The following is a 19909-nucleotide window of genomic DNA, read 5'->3' on the forward strand; positions in this document are numbered from 1 at the left end:
AGAGAAAATGTGTATTGTAGGATCCCAGTTTTGCAAAAACTAGCAGCCCCAAGCCAAGAGGCTGCCTGTGCACACATTTGCATATATTTATGGGAGCAGGAGAGGGGGATGGTTATACCCCAACATGGTTTAGGCATGGGAAGGGCAGATGAAAAGGAAGTTGGGAGAGGTGAGGTTTTTTCCCTACATATTCCTACCATTGCTGCGTAGGGCAGACAGGTTACTTTTGTAAAGTTTGAAGAAAAATTTACTAAGAGGAAAAAAAAACTTGTCCAGCATAACAGGTGATCAGAAGTAGAGGAATGATCCATTACTGAAATGACACCAGGAGCAAGATGGATGGCTTTCTAACTCTTCTTAGTGACAAATGGGGCGGTGAGACTCTGGAAGGATCAGGCCCCATTTTATAGGTGAGACTTCAGCAGACTTGTGACGTCTACGTGGGGAGCCTGTGCATCCTGGGCTCAGGGCTGGAGGCCTTCTCTGTGATGATGACAGGAGGGGGCCAGCAGCCTGCTGGGGACCGCAGGGTGGCAGCAGGGACACACACACACACCCGTGCCTCCTCAGGTGGCAGGAAGTGATAGGCGCCCCTTGGAGTGCTCAGAGGCCGGGAGGCTGGGCGAGCTGCCCATCCCTGGGGCTGCTGCAGGGAGGGGGCAGGGGGCAGGGGGAAGCCTGCAGGCAGCTGTTGACCTGGGGCCATTCCTGGGCCTTGGGAGTGCAGCAGGTGACAATGCAGACACAGACCCCCCAGAACAGTAAATCCTCCCGGTGTGGGGGCTTGGGGGGAAAGGCTTCCAGCGAAATTGAACTCTGGTTCACAGAGGGTTGTGCGGAACTCAGTCTGTTTGCAGCCTGCTAAAACTCTTCTCTTCACCCTGGCAGACCCCTCTGTAGGTCCAGTACGAGGCAGCGTACGGTGAAGGGAGAGGCACCTGCCTTCTGGGACGATCTTCTCTTAGCCCTCTCACGCCGAGTCCTTACCTAGAACAAACCTGCTTACTCTGACTCCCAGGGTATGTGTCTCAGGAGGAGCTCCTGCATCCTGCACTCTGTTTACCCAGTTCCCAGCTGGCTCACAGGTCAGAGACATGGGCTTTTCCTGGGACTAACACCCTTTATGTCACTGCGGAAGGACCCTCTTCATCTTCTTTCATCTCCGCGAAGCCCCTTGAAGCCCTTTGCCCCCCTCCCTGGAATCTATTTCCTCTTGGATGGAGCCTTCGGGGAGGTGTGTGGGGGGGGTGGGGGGCGTCTTTGAGCCTCACTTCCTCCTAGCCCACCTTCTGCTGGGGCTCTCTCTCTTCCTGGGCCCTGAATGCTTACCACTTGCCTGGCAGAACCCCTGGTTTTGGGGTGTGCCTGGCAGACCACCCTGCCTCTATAGGAAATAGAATTCATAGTCACAGACTTATACTCTGGAAAGGAAATTTTGGTGAGCCCAGACGCCTAGGTTTCCCTATAGGCCCCCCACCCCAACTCCCTGCATACTGAGGTGGGTTTTGTGTGTGTGTGTGTGTGTGTGTGTGTGTGTGTGTGTTTTGTTTTTGTTTTTGTTTTTGGCTTCTAAAGACAAAGTGTTAGATCAGGACCTGAGAACCCCAATGTGGGGTTGCCCCCAAGTTGGCACATGCCCAGCTAGGCATTTGAGAGCTCCTGAGAAGCTGAGCTGCGTCTGGTAACTGCCCTACCTCTAGCTCAGATCCCTGAAAGATTTCAGGTTACAGAAGGGATTCCCCCCACCTGTATGTGGCCTTGGTGTCCGCGGTACCATGCTGTCTTTCTCTGTTCATGTAATAGCTCCTAGAAAATATAGAAATCTTCTTGGGCCCAAATCTGCTCTTCTGCTCTTCTCCCTCTGCCTCTGCTTCTCCACAGAGTTGATTTTCTTTTTTTTTTTTTAAAGATTTTATTTTTGTTTATTTGATAGAGAGCGAGCACAAGCAGGGGGAGGGGCAGAGGGAGAGGGAGAAACAGGCTCCCCGCTGAGCAGGGAGCCCGATGCCGGGCTCGATCCCAGGACCCTGGGATCATGACCCGAGCCGAAGGCAGATGCTGAACCGACTGAGCCACCCCAGTGTTGATTTTCTCATTTGGGTTTACTCCCACCCTAATCCCTTCCCCTCTGATGCTTCCCACTTGGCTATGCAGGATCTTCCATGAGCTACAAGAACATTTTCCACTGGCATTTGTAACTTGGCACTCAGGGTCTCAGCTCACCCCTTTCTAAAGAAATGCCCTCATAGCTGTTAGCAGATTCACTGCCCTTAGTCTTTTCCCATCTTCCCCTCCATTAAGAGCCCCAGTTTTGTCCATGATGAAGCGAAGCTGACTGTGGCAATCCCATTCTCCTTGGTCAGTGGGAGTGAGCATTATCCCCAAAGTCTGAGCAAGGGATGTAAGGGAAAGTCGGCTAGCAGACTTCTGCAAACATTTCTCCTCCCTCATAAGGAGATAGAGTCCTTCATGTTTAAATGTCATGGTGTTTGAGGCTGCAGCAGCCATCTTGTGACCATGAAGGTTGACCTGCCATCAGATGGGAAGACCTGAGAACTTAGGAACCAATGCTGCTTTCTCTGGGCTTCTTGCAAAGTGACACAGTAAGGGTCTATATTGTTTCAGCCACCCTTCACTTGATAATCCATTACTTGCAGCCGCAGCCAAAAGCATTCTGGGTGATACACAGGATACCCGGACGAATACACCATTGATCTGCCTCCATCCCTTTAAAATCCATCCTGTACTTGGTAGCAAAATTCTTTCTGCAACAAGACCTTAGGTCACTTCCCCTATCCAGAGTTGCTAGAAGTTTCTGACATTTACCAGTTTGAGCTGCAACTCCTCAGCAGGTCTGGCTTGAATAGAGACTCTCATTTGGAGCCTGCAGCTAAGGAAGTCATGATGACGGCCACGACAGCCTTAAAGGTCCATATAGATATTTGTGACACTGGCCATTGGGGGCTGTGACTGGGACCTGCAGAAGTGATTTCCAACCGTGTGTCAGAATCCCCTGCAGGGCTTGCTAAAAACAGATTGTTGGGTCTTATCGCCAAGGTTCTGATTTGGTAGATCTGGGGAAGGGTCAATTTGCAGCCATATTTTAAAGTCCCTGGCCAGGATTTGGGTGCCTTTCTTAATGTGGTGGGGACATGTTAGAGGGTTCTCAACAGCATGGCACATGGCCCCGGGCTTGGCTTTAAGATGATGTATCCTGGCTTTGTCCACTCACTCAGGAAATTATAGAGGATGTCTACCCAGTGCTTTAAATGGGCCCACCTTTAACCACGGACATGCTAAGTGCTGCTCTCAGAACAAGTGCCCCTGTTTTCCCTGCAAGTGTACCAAGTTGTTAATTCCCTCATTCATTCAGAAACACTAAGTAGGCACCTCCTCTCTGCTGGACTTTTTACAGATAAGAGCCTGCACACACATCTCCTTATTGGACAAACCCTATAAGATGGCAGGAAGGGCATTATGAACCATGTTCTCCAGATGAGGACAGAGGACTTGGTGAAGATGAAAGAGGTGAGACAGAACCAGGATTTGGACCCAGGTCATCCTTTTGAGGCCCGCTCTTCTTTCTGCTATAGCCTATTGCTTTTTCTCCACGTCCCGGGTGGGACCAGGTTGCCCCTTTGGCCTCTGCCCGGCACTTCTGGTATCTGATTTCCAGGAAGAGGACACCTCACGCTGATGGGGTGCATCCAGGTGAGCAGGCCCAAGGGCAGAGAATTCTCTGCTTTGTGCACACAGAGGAGGATTTGTAAAACCCACCGCAAGGCCTAGCTAAACATGCACTCTCTCTGCGGCGTGTCAGCGTGGAGAGCGCCCAAGAGCTCTGCTGACCATGTCTGGCCCCGTGCCTCTTGCCCGATGGACTCTGGTGGCTACCCCAGAGGCAGTGCCCTGGTCATCTATTTCAGTACTCTAACGAAAAAGTCAAAACCAAACCATTCTGGCCACCTTGTACCTACTGTTTGCATTTATGTGCAGTACATGCCGTACCTTTCTCAGGCCCAAAGGGGCGGGGGAACCCAACCCTCTTGGCCTATTTGAAGAAGGCAGGGGCGCTTGGAGAAGCCTCCTGGAAGCATGTTTGTGCTGGCCTGGGAAAACGTCTCTGAGTGTTTGCCGATGGAGGCCTTGGAGGCCGAAATTCCATAGACTTGAACCAAGGAATAGTCAGCGGCAGGCCCACATGTCTTGTTGTTTCTGAACCTTGGACAAAATTGGGAGCAGCTGCTCCGGGCCAAGTAGGAATGCTTTATGATGTGCTGACACCGCCAGGAGATATTACACGGAGCACTGGGTGCCATCTCTGGAGGATGCAAATTTATGACTTTCCTGTTTGGAGCCCCAGAATGCAGGCTCCCCATCTGCTTGCTGCTGACAGCAAAAAGGGAATCTGTTAAGAGTCACTTCTGCCCAGGGTCTGGCCATGCCCAGACCCCATCCTTCGAGGTTTTGGCCATCAGAGGAAAGAGCAAATCTTTCCTTGGCAGCACACGCTGCTTCCCTCTGATGGTGCTACTGCTCTGATAGAGATGCTTCGTTGGTCACCTCTGATGGAAAGACGCATCGTGGCTTACGAATGAAGCCAGCTCAGGCCTGAGTTCCAATCCCAACTCTGCCACTTTCTAGCTATGTGACCTGGGCAAGCCACCTTGGTTTCTTCCTCCTTAAAATAGGGCTAATAGAACCTCCCCTCTAGAATCACAATCAGTAACTGATATTGATTGAGAGCTTAAGTGATGCCACACATTGTGCTAAACTATTCCCATTGATTATTTAACATGTTATTCACAAGGTTCTTCCCATAGTAGGAACCATTTTCCAGAAGAGGAAATGAGACTCAGAGAGGTTAGGAAACTTGCCTGAGGTCACACAGCTAGCAGGATTAGAATCTGCCAGAATGCAGGGCTGACCATCACAATCACCAGTCTCCCTAGATTTTCTGTTGAACTGTTGTGAGGATCAGATGTCACTCAAATTAAATGTCCCTCAAGGCCTGGCTTGAGCTGCAGCTCCATTTATATTAGTTCCCTTGCCCAATGTCCAGTTTCTGAATGAAGAAGACAGACACTGTGGGTCAGAGCTGGCAGGGAGCCCAGTGGGGCTCAGCTTCCCCTGAGGACCTGTGTTAGGCTGAGCCGCTTTTGTTTTCTTAGGCTAGAACAATAGCCTTCGAGAGCTGAGTGGTGTGATGGTTAGGAGCCTGGCCCCTGATATGCGATAGTCCCAGGCATGTTCATTTGCTCCTGTGGACCCCAGTTTCCTCATCTGCAGAATGGGATGATGACAGTTCTTATTCTTCAGGGCAGTTGTGAGGCCCAATAAGATGGAGCATAGAGGGGTGCCTGAGTGGCTCAGTTGGTTAAGTGACTGCCTTCGGCTCAGGTCATGATCCTGGAGTCCCGGGATCGAGTCCTGCATCGGGCTCCCTGCTCAGCAGGGATTCTGCTTCTCCCTCTGACCCTCCCTCCTCTCATGCTCTCTCTCTATTTCATTCTCTCTCAAATAAATAAATAAAATCTTAAAAAAAAAAAAAAAAAGACGGAGCATAGAGAGCACATAGCATTGTACCTGGCTTGTAATGAGCACTCAGTTGAAGGGAGCTCTCATTATCCTACCTTGAGGACTCCAGATGAAGGGCAGAAGGAGAGTGGGGAACTGAGCCTTCATTGTGAAAATATTTTAGGAAACAAAAAGGCAAAAATCAAAGAAAGACAGAACTATAATTTTACACCCAACAGACCTCCCCAGTCTTTCTGTCCTTCATTCTCTGTGTCTCTATTTTAAACCTTCCTTTTAAATGAAGCAAGAAGTCCCATCCTCAGGCCACCCTAAGGGAAATATGGCAGATTCGAAAGATGCTGCTGATGTCCGGCTTCTGCTGAGAAAGGCGGAACACTGCACCTCTGAGAGCATGGCTGTCAGAGCTTGCTGGGTGTTACGTTTAAGGCACATAATTAGTTGTGCCTTTTTCCTGAGACCTTTTAGAGAAATCCTTAAATTCCCACAGAGTCCACTTAAATCTTCTAAACAGTAAGATTCTTTTTTTTCCGCATTAATCTTAAGGGAACTGAGTGGTTTGTAGAAATGTCTGAGAAGCAATCATTTTATGAGGGCTGAACTCTGTCACTGGGCCCACACCAAGAATTCCACCCGACAGTGTAGCAGAATTCTATTGCCCGTGGATGGCAGGCATTGTTCATGACTGACACTGTATCCACGTCCCCCTTCCTTGCTGAAAGCACCTTGGTTCAGAGCAGCAATGAACTCAGTCCCCAGTGATACACTCACTTCCTCACACAGCCTTGCAACTAGAGGCAGTCACATGACATATTCTGGACATGCGCACATGGGAAAGCTTTGGGAGCTCTGTGGAAGTGTGTGTTTTCTGCCTTCTCCCTTATTTCTACCTTGAGCACAGACATGATAGGTGGAGCCATAGCTGATATCTTGCAAACAAGATGAAAAACAGAAGAGAATTGCAAAGACAGTGGCCCTAATGTCACTGAGCAGCACATTCTATCTGCAGGTATATCTTGTGGGAAAAACAAACTTCCTCCTTGGTGAGGGAGAGGGCTGTGGTAGGAGTTGGGTTGACCAGATGACTGAACTGTTCCGGGGCAGATCCCTAAAATGAGGGCATTGTGGGCTAGGGGACAACCCCCAGATGCCAACATTTCCACCTCATCTTCGCCTTCCTGTCCCACAGGGGAAAAAGTTGTTTAAGTCACTTTAGTTGAATTTTTTTTTTTTGTTACTGGCAAGCCTGAAGTAGAAGCAGGCTCCCCCTTGAGCAGGGAGCCTGTCACGGGGCTCGATCCCAGGACCCTGGGATCATGACCCGAGAAGAAGGCGGACGCTTAACCGAATGAGCCACCCAGGCATCCTAACTCCTTTATTTTAAAAGGAAAGCACAAGGCAGTGCCTTTCTTAAAGCCTACCAGCTGTTTGGAGATGTAAATGAGCTCTAAGATTGAGAGCCCTTGAAGGCATACCATGGGTGACCTCAGGGGTCACTAGACAGTCAGTGAACTGTGGTTCAAAAGGCAGCAGTTTGAAGGGTCAGGAAGACCTGGGCTCAAATCTGGATTTTCCACTTTCTACCTGAGTCACTGTAAGCAAACACTCCAACTTCTCTGTCTCCAGTTTCTCATCTGTAAAGCGTAGTTAATGGTGCCTATCTCATGTAGCACTTGTGATGTCCGAAGGGTCTACCATGTATTAAGGGCTCAATGAATGGTTACTGTGGAAGCCAACAGATTCTGCAGACTTCCAGGGATGTGAGGAAAGATCCTGCAGATATTAGAGGTAAACATTAAAGAAGAATTAAGCATTTTGGGTATACATACCAGTGATGTGTAGTTATATAGCCAGGAAAGGCTCTCCAGGTGAGAGTAAGGACTGTCCAACCCAATATTATCAATAGGACAAGGGCCTGTTCATTCTGGAATCTTCTTTCCTGCACCTGGGGACTGATAGGTGAAACAATACCCTAATATCCCTCAGTCCTCAAAACCAGTTTCCTTCCCCACCCTAGTGGCCATCTTTCCCTGGCCCTCCACACCCCAGAGTGGGCAACTGTGCAGCTGGACCTGCACATTCCTCCCTTCCTCCTCAGTCTGCCATGCTCTGGCCTCTGTCCATCTCTTTGCCTCTTCTCCCTTTCCTCTGTCACACTCTGCCTCAGTGACACTGAATCTTCCTCACCTTCCAGCACCCTCTGGGATCCTCCCTCCCACTGCAGGGCCTTTGCTATGTTCTTTCCTCTGGAAGAATTCCCTTTTCTCTTCTGGTTGAACTCTTCTCCAGACCTTATCTCAAACATCACCACCTCGAGAGAAACCTTCCCCTAAATGCCCCCATGACCAATTCCTCCACTATCATCTGCTCACATCCTTTCCTCTGCTTTTTTTTCATCCTAAACATGATTAGTAAAGATACATTTATGTGATTTAAAAAAAATAATGTCTAGCTCCCACTCTAGAAGACAGGCTTCATGAGGTTGCTTTGCTGACCGTTGTGTCCCCAGGGCCTAAGCTGGCTTGGGCACAGAAGTAGATGCCTGCAAATATTAGGTGAACTGACAAGACAACATTTCTGGTTTATTTGAGGGTTCCATGGGTCCCACAGTTTTCTGAATGGGGTCGTTTTCTTTGTGGGTCTGGGAGGGACAGGCTGGGAGGTTTGCCAGGCCTGCTTCTTAGAAAGGGCTGGTGTTTGCCAGGCAGGGGGAAAATTGCAGGAGGCCCTGTCAGTGGGAGCCCATCTCTAAAGTGGTCCCCCTTTTTTTCCCCAGCACCATTTATTGAAGAGACTGTCTTTTCTCCATTGCATATTTTTTCCTGCTTTGTCGACGATTATTTGATCATAGGGTTGAGGGTCCATATCTGGGCTCTCTATTCTGTTCCATTGGTCTATATGTCTGTTTTTGTGCCAGTACCATGCTGTCTTGGTGACCACTGCTTTGTAATATAGCTTGAAATTGGGCAACGTAATGCCCCCAGCTTTGTTTTTCTTTTTCAACATTTCCTTGGCAATTCAGGGTCTTTTCTGATTCCATAGAAATTTTAGGATTGTTTGTTCCAGCACTTTGAAAAACGTCATTGGAATTTTGATCGGGATGGCATTGAAGGTATAGATTGCTCTGGGTAACATAGACATTTTAACAATGTTTATTCTTCTGATCCATGAGCATGGAATGTTTTTCCATCTTTTTGTGTCTTCTTCAATTTCTTTCATGAGTGTTCTGTAGTTCCTAGAGTATAGATCCTTTACCTCTTTGGTTAGGTTTATTCCAAGGTATCTTATGGTTTTTAGTGCTATTGTAAATGGAATCGTTTCTCTAATTTCTCTTTCTACAATTGCATTGTTAGTGTATAAGAAAGCAACTGATTTCTGTGCATTGATTTTGTATCCTGCCACATTACTGAATTGCTGGATGAGTTCTAGTAATTTGGGGGTGGAGTCTTTTGGGTTTTCCACATGAAGTATCATGTCATCTGCAAAAAAGAGAGAGTTTGACTTCTTCTTTGCCAATTTGAATACCTTTTATTTCTTTTTGTTGTCTGATTGCTGTTGCTAGGACTTCTAGTACTATGTTGAACAACAGTGGCGAGAGTGGGCATCCTTGACGTGTTCCTGATCTTAAGGGAAAGGCTCTCAGCTTTTACCCATTGAGGATGATGTTTGCTGTGGGTTTTTCATAGATGGATTGGACAAGCTATATAGAGAAGAATGAAACTTGACCATTCTCTAACACCATACACCAAGATAAACTCAAAATGGATGAAAGACCTCCAATGTGAGACAGGAATCCATCAAAATCCTAGAGGAGAACATAGGCAGTAACCTTTTTGACATCAGCCACAGCAACTTCTTTAAAGATACATCTCCAAAGGCTAGTGAAACAAAAGCAAAAATGAACTTTTGGGACTTCATCAAGATAAAAAGCTTCTGCACAGCAAAGGAGACAGTTAACAAAACAAAGAGGCAACCCACAGAATGGGAGAAGATATTTGCAAATGACACTACAGATAGAGGGCTGGTATCCAAGACCTATAAAGAACTTCTCAAACTCAACACCCGAAAAACAAATAATCAAGGAAAAAATGGGCAGAAGACGTGAACAGACACTTCTCCAAAGAAGACATGCAAATGGCTAACAGACACATGAAAAAATGTTCATCATCATTAGCAATCAGGGAAATTCAAATCAAAACCACATTGAGATACCACCTTACACCAGTTAGAATGGCAAAAATTGACAAGGCAAGAAACAACAAATGTTGGAGAGGTTGTGGAGAAAGGGGAACCCTCTTACACTGTTGGTGGGAATGCAAGTTGGTACAGCCACTTTGGAAAACAGTGTGGAGGTTCCTCAAAAAATTAAAAATAGAGCTACCCTATGACCCAGCAATTGCACTCCTGGGTATTTACCCCAAAGACACAGATGTAGTGAAAAGAAGGGCCATATGCACCCCAACGTTCATAGCAGCAATGTCCGCAATAGCCAAACTGTGGAAAGAGCTGAGATGCCCTTCAACAGATGAATGGATAAAGAAGATGTGGTCCATATATACGATGGAATATTACTCAGCCATCAGAAAAGATGAATACCCAACTTTTACATCAACATGGATGGGACTGGAGGAGATTATGCTAAGTGAAATAAGTCAAGCAGAGAAAGTCAATTATCATATGGTTTCACTTATTTGTGGAACATAAGGGATAGCATGGAGGACATTAGGAGAAGGAAGGGAAAAATGAAGGGGGGGAAATCGGAGGGGGAGACGAACCATGAGAGACTATGGACTCTGAGAAACAAACTGAGGGTTTTAGAGGGGAGGGGGGACCGGGGGATGGGTTAGCCCAGTGATGGGTATTAAGGAGGGCACGTACTGCATGAAGCACTGGGGGTTGTATGAAAACAATGAATCGTGGATCACTGCATCAAAAACTGGTGATGTATTGTATGGCGACTAACATAACATAATTAAAAAAAAAAAAAAAAGAGGTCCCCTTTAGGGATTCGTGGGAGAAAATTCTTCCAGCCTTCAGTAGAGCATTTTCTGCATACCTCTGACACATTCCATTCTTCACTCTGCAAATTTTGGAAGAACTGGTGTCTTCGGTTTTGCTTCAGCTGCTGGGAAGCTCCAGTTGAATTTACAGCCACTTCACATAATCAAATGACAGCTCAAAGCTTCCAGTTTGCATGCTAACCGCACCCAGGATTCCTTTTCTTTTCCTACCCCCATCTTCCTTTCGTCCCGATTTCTTACTGTAGTCATTTTGTATCCTGATGCATGTATGGGGCACTGCCAGCCCCATCAAACCCTTACTGCAATGATTTGGATATCTTTAAAAATTGAGGTGAAATTCATATACACACAAAATTAACCATTTTAAAGTACACAGGTCAGTGGCATTTGGTACATTTGCAGTGGTGTGCAGCTAGCACTCTATCTAATTTCAAAACATTTTCATCACTCCCAAAGAAAACCCCGTTGCCCTTTAAGCAGTCACTCCACATTCCCCTCCCCCTAGCCCCTGGTAAACTCCAATCTGCTTTCTGTCTCTACGGCTTTGCCCATTCCGTTTCCTTCAAAAGGAATTATACAATATGTGGCCATTTTTGTCTGGCTTCTCCCACTGCGCATCACACTGTAGCATATATGGACACTTCATTCCTTTTTGTGGTTTGTTTTGATAGATTGATTGGTTACAAATGTGGGTCATCAGAGGCTGGGAACATTTAGGTTCCTCTAACATATGAAAGGAGAAAAAAAAAAAAATCTCTCTCCAGGTCTCTGTAGAGTACATAAAGAGGTTCCCACCCAGAAAGGCAGTGTACCACGGATAGTCCAATATTACATTCCAGAGGTATTGAGACCCGGGCACCAGCTGCTTCTCTCCAGAGATACTCTCCCAGACTAGACAGAGGTGTCCGTCAGCATTAAAATAACCTTGGCAGAAGTCCCCATGACAGAAAGATAGCCACAAATGTCAGTGCCAAGGTACATGGCAGCAGTAAGGGGGGTTCTGAATAAAGTCTTGGGCAGTAATATTGACTCGGGTCTGGTGGGGCTGACCGATCACTTCTACCCCTTTGGATGCATGGCCCTGATTTGGCAGGTGGTGGGTGAGAAGGGCTTTGGGAAGGTTGAGGTGGACATGCCGCCAAGAAATGTAGTACGATTTCCAGCACTAAGGCACTCCATCCAGGCCAGAAGGCAGTTGAGCGGGCAGAAATAAAGGGAGGCACAGGGATCTCAGCTTCTTGAGTGGAACTTAGGAAAGCAGACATCATAGCCATTCAGCTCATGGAAAGGGGCTCTGTTTTAATGTGTTGATTGATTATTGATGCTAGAGATGATCAGAGAGATGACAGGGGACTGACTCAGATGAAAATGGCTGCAGAAGCCCCTGTGGCCTGACCTGGTTTCCTTCTGTGACACGATCTGAGGTTCTTTTTTTTTTTTAAATTTCATTAACGGTTTGAAAGTGGTGCTTTGGCATTCAGGCATTCAGGGGAAGCTTAGGTCTAAGATGACCCTGGGAACAGATTACAGTCTTTTATCTCTAGTTATGTCAACTTCGGTAAATTTCCTCTCTGACCTTTAGTTTTCTCATCTGTAAAATGGGAGTGATAGCATGGTTACTTCAATGAGCTACCGTGCGGATTAAATGCAGGTGAGACATTGGCATTGAGACAGGTGTTCCTTAACAGGTTTGTTCTCTTCTTCCTTTTTCCTCTTCTAAATATTAAGGAAAAACCCAGATCTTTAGGGGAATCCAGCGATCAGTGATGCAGTGTGAGACCAAAAGGTGGGATGTGAGTGAGAAAGTGCAGGGGTAAGACGTGGTGAACGCCTTACAGTTGAGAAGACTTCAAGACGTCGGGTTGGGAGAGACAACATAAACTGATGTGAGAATCAATTTTAGGAAAACCCATGACAGGGCATAACAAATGTGAAGTGGTGCACAGGGTCCCTTTTAGTTAAGTTGGTGCATCTCTTCTGGAGAGCCTCATCTTAAGCGGTGATGGGTGAGCGCCATTCTCCAGCACTCTCCATCCCAACGCTGACACGTCATGTCAAAAGGATCTATGTGTGATCTAGGCCTCCCTCCTCCAGCCGACTGTGGAAACAGCCTGACACATACACACTTTTTTAATACTTTAAGTTAGCATTGAATGAGTACTTCATGAAGAGGGCCTATGCTAAGCTCTTTGTACTGACCATCTCCTTTTTTTGTTATAATAGCCCTAGAAAGTAGATCATTGTATTGACAGAGGAAAGACATAAGGCTCTGAGGCAGAACACACTTGCCCAAGGTGACAAGGGTAGCAAGTGGCAGAGCTGGCCTTTGACCCAGGCAGCTGGACTTCGGAGTTACTGTTCCAGATCTCAAGTTCAAGTGATGGCTTTCAGCACTCATGCTTCCTGGGTGCGGGAGGAAGGGAAGCAGGGGTCCATGTGGACCTGGTTACTGAGGAAGACTCTCAGAACACATTGTGACTTTGCCAGACATATTCACAATGAAGGCCTGGATGACTGCAGGAGACAGACAGGGAGACCAAGAGCTTTCCAGGGGCAACAAGTTGTAATAAACACTGAGAGCAGCGGAAGTGGGCAGCAGAAGTAGTAAGACTGAGGAAGCTTCTGTCGGCAGGCCACAGCATCCCCAGAGAAGCTCTTGCTCCATCACGCAAGCTGGGGAGTGCTGGCGTCATGCAGGCTGGGCAGCGACGGGGTAGGCATGGCAGGGAGTGGGAGGGCCACCTGCCACTTAGAAAGGCAGCTTGAGAGCAGAGGGCTTGGGGGGGGGGATGCCATCCCTGGAGCCACACCTGGATTTGAGACCTGGGTCAGCCACTTCCTACCTGGGGACTGAGAAAGTTCCCTTTCACCCTGGGCTGCAGGTTTCTTACCTCTAACATAAGGATAGCGACCCAATGGGATTATCCCCAGGATTAGAGAGAATGCTCACAACATAATAAGCACATTGCCCACCCCCCACGGCCTATAGATGTAAATGTTTGTTCCCTTTGTTAATAATAGTGGTAATGAGTGGTATTAATATTAGTGTCCTTGTTGGTACAGTATTAGTGTAAACTTATGTTTCCTTTGAATGGCCTTGCCGATTCATAGTGAAAATCAAGAGCACCCACCTCTTTAGATAAAGCTTTCGAATCAACCTCAGAATCGAAGGTGAAGAAAGTTGGTGTGTGTGTGTGTGTGCACCTGCGCATCTGCATGCACATGCGTGCACCCAGGTGTGTCTTGTGGAGCTGCGGGGTGTCAAACCTGGCAGAAGAACGTGATGGGGCCTTAGACCAGGAACAGTATGTAGCAAGTGCTGTGGGGGCACAAAGGAGGAACTTACTGATGCTGTTAAGGAGTGGACAAGGCTTTCAGAGCATGCGATGTCTGCATTAGCTCTTGGCAGATGGGAAGAAGTCAGCCAGGTAAAGAGGAGAGAGGAATACAAAGGCACGGCATCTTGGCAGAGCTTGCCTGGCTCAAGGAACAAGTTCAGAAGCAGGGTGCTTGGAGGAGGTACCACGGCCCATGGCTGGAAAGGGGGGCCCTCTCCCAACTCCAGCCCGAGCCAGAGTCTTACTTTCTTCCCAGAGGTCCCCCAGGACACTCTGCCATGGTTGGCCCAATGTGGCAGCTCCGTGTTCAGACAGTCACGCATTCCTGGTTAGGTGTCTGTCCCAAGGACCTCGGGAGGGAGGAGCATAGGTGAATGAAGCGGGAAGGAGCCAGCAGGCAGGCAAGGACTCAGGGAAGGGATCCGAGAAGACAATGCTCTTTGAGAGACCAGACCTTTGAGGGCCTACACAGTCTCCGCGGTGAGCCTGGCCAGGGTGACCTCCGGCAGTCTGCACTGTCTCTGTGGACGTGGGCCATGGAAATCCAGGGTGGAGATAGTTCTTGGCGAGGCACATCATGGTCTGGTACATATCATAATTTCCCCTGGAGGCCTCCCTGGGTATGCTGTCTGTCACAGAGAAAGATATCCACAGGGGCCCCCATCACTTCTGACTTGTTTTCCCAAAAGTGCAGCTGGATTTGCTCAGTGCCATCTGCACTATCTCACTGGCCACCCCGCCTGCTCATCTGTTTACAGGCCGTCAGACAGCTGGCCGGGTGAGGGGGACACTATGACCACAGAACGCACAATGTTGACTCCTCCGATGGGAGGACCCTGGGGCCTTTACCTTGCTTGCCCTGGGGTCCCAGCTGAGAGATGGGCCACAAATGAGCTCCACTGTGAGCTTGACCTATGTTAACCACCAGAACTATAATACCATGATGAATTGAGGGTTAGTTAGGTAGCAGGTATCATACAAATATCTCATTGAATCTTGCAACCCTGTGAGATTAGGGCGGGTCATTAATCTCTTCCTCCTGATGGGGAAGCTGAGGCTCAGAGAAGTCATGTAAATTGCCCAAGGATCCACAGTCAAAGGACAGAGCTGGAAGTAAGCTCCTGGAGGCATGGGACCCTCCAAACAGGAAAGAGCCCCCTCCTCCTGGCATTCAAGGCCCTTTGGGTTGTGTCTTGATCTACCTATCTGGCTTCAGACCCTGCCTGGCCCTCATCCCCACAGCAGATCCATAACGTCCTGTTGGCTGTTTCTGATGCCCTATCTGATTTCCAGCTTCCATGCCTTTGTCCCTGCAGTTTTCCCTGCCCGGCTCTGGGAAGTATCTCAGAGGGACCGCCCCTGGTCTGGAGGGGCAGGAAAGACTTTCTCGTTTTCTCATTTCTAAGGTCCAGCACTGCAGAGTCAGTGATGACTTTTTTTTATTCTTAAGATACCTCCTGCTCATTGTTAAAGATTCCCAGAACACAAAGGTGGGTGAAGTCAAACTCTCCTTTCTAATATCTTCACCACCCCAAATTCCAGTCCCTGAGAAAGCCACTGGCAGGTGGTGTGCTGTGTGTCCTCAGATGTTTTCATGCGTGTGAAAAGATGGAATGTAATTATATATATATTTACACAAATGGGATCAAACCACATTTTGGGAGGCTTTTCTCCATTTGCCTCCCCTGCCCTGGCCCTCCAAGTCTTCTCCATCTCTCTCTGCCCTGCTCTGTGTCTGGGAGGCCAGTCCCTACGGATGGCAGCACCTTGGCTGCCAGGGGCTCTGGCTTCTGAGTGGGGTGGCCCATGGGCAGCACTGGCAAGAGGTAGGAGGACCAGAGGAGAAGAGGCTGAGCTATTTACTCCGTCCTCCCCTTCTGCCTCTGCCTTAGCTCCTTGTGGTTCCTGAAGTGGCCAGCCTCCCTGGGGCCACAGGCCATGTTGGAACTTTCTTCCATAGTCCAGCTATCTCTGGACTCCAGTAACCTTAGGCCTTCCCTTGTGCCCTGAGGCCAAGGTGGACGGTGACTGCCTGCCACCCAGGCACTGCACAGCCCCTGTTGGCTCTCCCAGCTTCGCCCCAGCACCATACCAGCTTCTCCCTGACACTCCTGTTCACACCCCGGCACGCCCTTCGGTGTGTCTTCTGCTTGCTGCTGGAGCTCTGTGACACACATACCATTCTGGAACTTCTCTGCCCCTTAGCACTGTATTGTGGGCGTGTTTGCAATACCTGTAGCTGTGTATCTGTTCTTTTTTAAAAAAATTCTTTATTTAAATTCAACTTAATTAACATAGACTGCATTATAATTTCAGGGGTAGAATTCAGTGATTCATCAGTTGTGTACAACGCCCAGTGCTCATCACACCAAGTGCCCTCCTTCATGCCCATCACCCAGTGACCCCATCCCCCACTCACCTCCTCTCCAGCAAGCCTCAGTTTGCTTCCTAGAATTAAGCTCTCTTATGGTTGGCCTCCCTCTCTATTTTCATCTTATTTTATTTTTCCTTAAAGCATGCACGATACTTCTTTCTGGGGGAAATTATAATCTAGAGTTTGAGACCCAAAATAAACAGTGACCAAATGGTAGAGAGGACTGTGGAAGGCTTGGGTGAGTTGCCATGACAGAGACGAATAGGGGTGATCTGCTGGCTGGTCTCCTGTCATACTGATGGACCAGAGTCCATTTTGGCCATGTCCAGTGATGGACATTTAGGGTTTGTCCACAGTTTCACTCCCTCCAACAATGCTGCAGCAAACATTCTTATTCCCGCATCTTTGTGCCTTTGTCCCTGCACATCTGGAAGGAACTTTCCAGATGTGGAACTGCTGGGAAGAGGTGTGGGTGGATTTAAAGTTTGCTAGATTCAATAAATGATGCTGAAGGAGCACCTCTTCCCCAGGGTAGCCCATGCAGGATGAAGCCAGACCTTCTTTGCCTTCCAGGGAGCCAGAGGAAATTCTGTCCAGGAGAGGGCTTGGTGAGAGCAGAGTCTCTTCAGCCTTCCTGGAACCAAAAACCTTATCGCAGACTTTCTCCTTTTATTCAAAGTGGCAATAATGCGATGTGCCTGCCGTCCCTTCTCCTGCCCTCCACAGCTATCTTTCTTCCAAGGAACCTTGGAGTGGATAGGGGAATGTTGCAAGCAAATACCACAGAGATTTTTTTAAAAAATGAGATCCAAGAGAAAAGCCTGGAAGCAATTACTTCTTCAACCTTTCTGGTGATTCAGTTTGAGTAAATGTTTAAAGGGCACCTAGCTTGCGTTAGTTCTCGGCTGGTACGAGGAGAACAAGACGGAGATGTGGTCCCCTCCCCTCCCTGAGGAGCTCACAGTCTGGGGAGGAGGGAGGAGGTAATACGCTGTTTCATAAAGCTGTTGAGGGACCTGGTGCATCAGAATTATGTAAGAGCTTTTCAAAAACTCGGGTCCCAGAGGCCCACTCTGGGGACTTCCTGTTCAGCAGGTCTGGAGTGGGGTCTGGGACTCTGTGGGATTCAAAGCCCTCCAGGTGGCTGACATTCAGGGTGGGTTGTGAGCTATAACATGTCCACCCTGGGACATGATGTGGTCACTTGTGAATGTAGGGGAGGCAGGCCTTCATGGTCAAACCTGGTATTTTGTGTGGCCTATAGTTTGCACTTGCACATTTCAAAGAGAAAAAAAAAAAAGAAGAAGTCAATTTCCAGCCTCTAATAATCAGAAAATATCTCATTAAATTTTGGATTTCATCTCTTTGAAAAACTTGCTATGATACTTGGCCTTTTGGATGGGGCATACATTGTCCAGTTTTATGCAAACCCCAGAACTCCCCCCCGGAGTCTCTCTCTTGTAATACTGTTGCCATATTGTTACTGGATTAACACTACTCTTTGCCTTATGGTAGAATGAAAGGCAAATGAAATTGTGCTGTTATCTACATCAAAAGTCAAAGACTGTAAGACAGATCAAGAAGTCTGGGTGTGTGTGTATGTGTGTGTGTGTCTATTTTTTAGGTGAGAGAGAGGATATTTCTTCATGGAACTGTTCGATGGGCACATCAGGTGTGTCAAAGGAATATGAGCTCAGCCCATTTCCTTCATTTATGCTCCCAGCCTGAGCCCCATGAACCAGTGCCAAGAACACCAGATCAGAGGTGCGGGTGGGGGAATCAAGAACCTGGATTCCTCCAGCCCCTTTGGCCATTAACTCACTGTGTCACCTTGGACACAATATTTAATTCATCTTGGTTGCCCTGTAAAACAGTGGTTTTCAACTGGGGGAAATCTTACCCTCTCTCCAAAGGAACGGTCAGTGTTTTGCAGCATATTTTGTTGTGACAATTGGAGGGGAGAACTTGCCATTGGCATCTAAGCAAAGGCCAGGGATGCTGCTAAACATATTACAATGGACAGGACAGTCCCCCACAGGAGAGGGTTATCCTGCCCCAATGTCAACAGTGTTGGGTTGAGAAACTCTATTATAAATGGAGGAGTCCATCCCTTTTAGCTCTGAAAATCTAAAATATTACCCTAGGAAAACACACACACATGCACGCACACACACACACACACACACACACACCAGCATACAACTTTCATTTTTGGGGGTGGATAAAGCCTCAGGAATAGGTAGAATCTTTTTTTTTTTTTTTTTTTTTAAGATTTTATTTATTTGACAGAGAGAGATAGCGAGAGCAGGAACACAAGCAGGGGGAGTGGGAGAGGGAGAAGCAGGCTTCCCGCGGAGCAGGGAGCCCGACGCGGGACTCGATCCCAGGACCCTGGGATCATGACCTGAGCCGAAGGCAGACGCTTAACAACTGAGCCACCCAGGCGCCCCAGGAATAGGTAGAATCTTGAAGGGTGAGTAGGATGAGAGACAGGGAGGGGTGTTCCATTAAGTGGGAGCCATGAGCAGAGGCAGGGGAAGACAAGTGCAGAGCATGGTCATGGTCACAGCATGGTAAGTGGTCTAGTTTGCCTGGTTGTTGTGGGTGGTATAGAAATCCATGCCTGGAGAGGCTGGGGACCAATTGTTTGGGGCAGTATTATCAGTGAATGGGGTGGAATGGAAGTCTGTATGGCTAATCATAAATAGTCCAGCTCTCTCTCCTTCCAGGATATGGTAGGATTGTACTTCCTGCTCAGGTGAAGTCAGGGGATGGCCATGTGACTTGAGTTGGCCATTGAATAGTGACCAGAAGTGGTGAGACTTCAGTGTTGGGTGCAAGTGTTAAAAGCCAGTGCATCCAGTGCATTCTTTGTATTACTCTCTCCTTTACCTCTGGCACAACGACCCTCAACATTCAAGATATTGACTACTTCATTGGCCTGTAACTCTGAGCAACAAGTATGAGTGTGGATCCTGCCAACTCACAGTAAATATGGACAAGAAGTAACCTTTGTGTTTAGGCTGCTGAGATTTGAAGGTTTTCTGTTACTGGTGCAGAATGTGGCCATGCTGACTGATTTAGATGGAAGTTACTGATGGCAACTGACATGATTGTAGATGGTTAGAGAGATGGCATGAAATTGTACTACATTCCTCAGTGAGAGCACTTAACTATTTGGATAACGTAAGGAGTAAGTATCAGTGTGGAGCTAGACTGCCTTTAACACCTGTCTAATATAATCCTATGCTCCCTTTTTTAACAGAGAGTGGGCACAGGCTCAAGTTTCTGTATTTAGCTAAAATTTCATAGCATAGTTTTAAAATTACACTTGATTTTAGGGTTGCCTTCTATTTATGGCAAGTTTTCCATTTATGGCAGTGATATAAAATTTTTAAAAACGGTTAAGTAAAGAAAGCGAGTCATTTTAAAGACTTATATAAAGCCAATAAAACATAGGTGGTACATGCTTATGGCAAAACTCGTGAAGATGGTTTACAAATGACTGAAGTTGGAGAGTAGAGCTCATAGCATGTGGCAAAATTGCTTGCAGAGGTGAAAGGGGTGCATCAAGGCTAAAGGTGTAATCACAAAGACAAGCACAATATCAACAATGATATTTCCAGGCGTTCTTCTAACAA

General features: G+C 47.6%; 1 long non-coding RNA gene across 2 annotated transcripts in view; it reads left to right on the plus strand.

Moving 5' to 3' along the window:
* Positions 1-10075, plus strand: part of LOC118553353 (uncharacterized) — a 179893-nt gene extending 169818 nt beyond the window's left edge. For both annotated transcript variants that reach the window (XR_004925986.2, XR_013445636.1), the window contains one exon: positions 9098-10075. This is a non-coding gene — a long non-coding RNA (uncharacterized LOC118553353). The remainder of the gene's footprint in view (positions 1-9097) is intronic.
* The last annotated feature ends 9834 nt before the right edge of the window (positions 10076-19909 follow it).

The sequence above is a fragment of the Halichoerus grypus genome, chromosome 2 (assembly GCF_964656455.1).
Source record: "Halichoerus grypus chromosome 2, mHalGry1.hap1.1, whole genome shotgun sequence".
NCBI lineage: Eukaryota > Metazoa > Chordata > Mammalia > Carnivora > Phocidae > Halichoerus > Halichoerus grypus.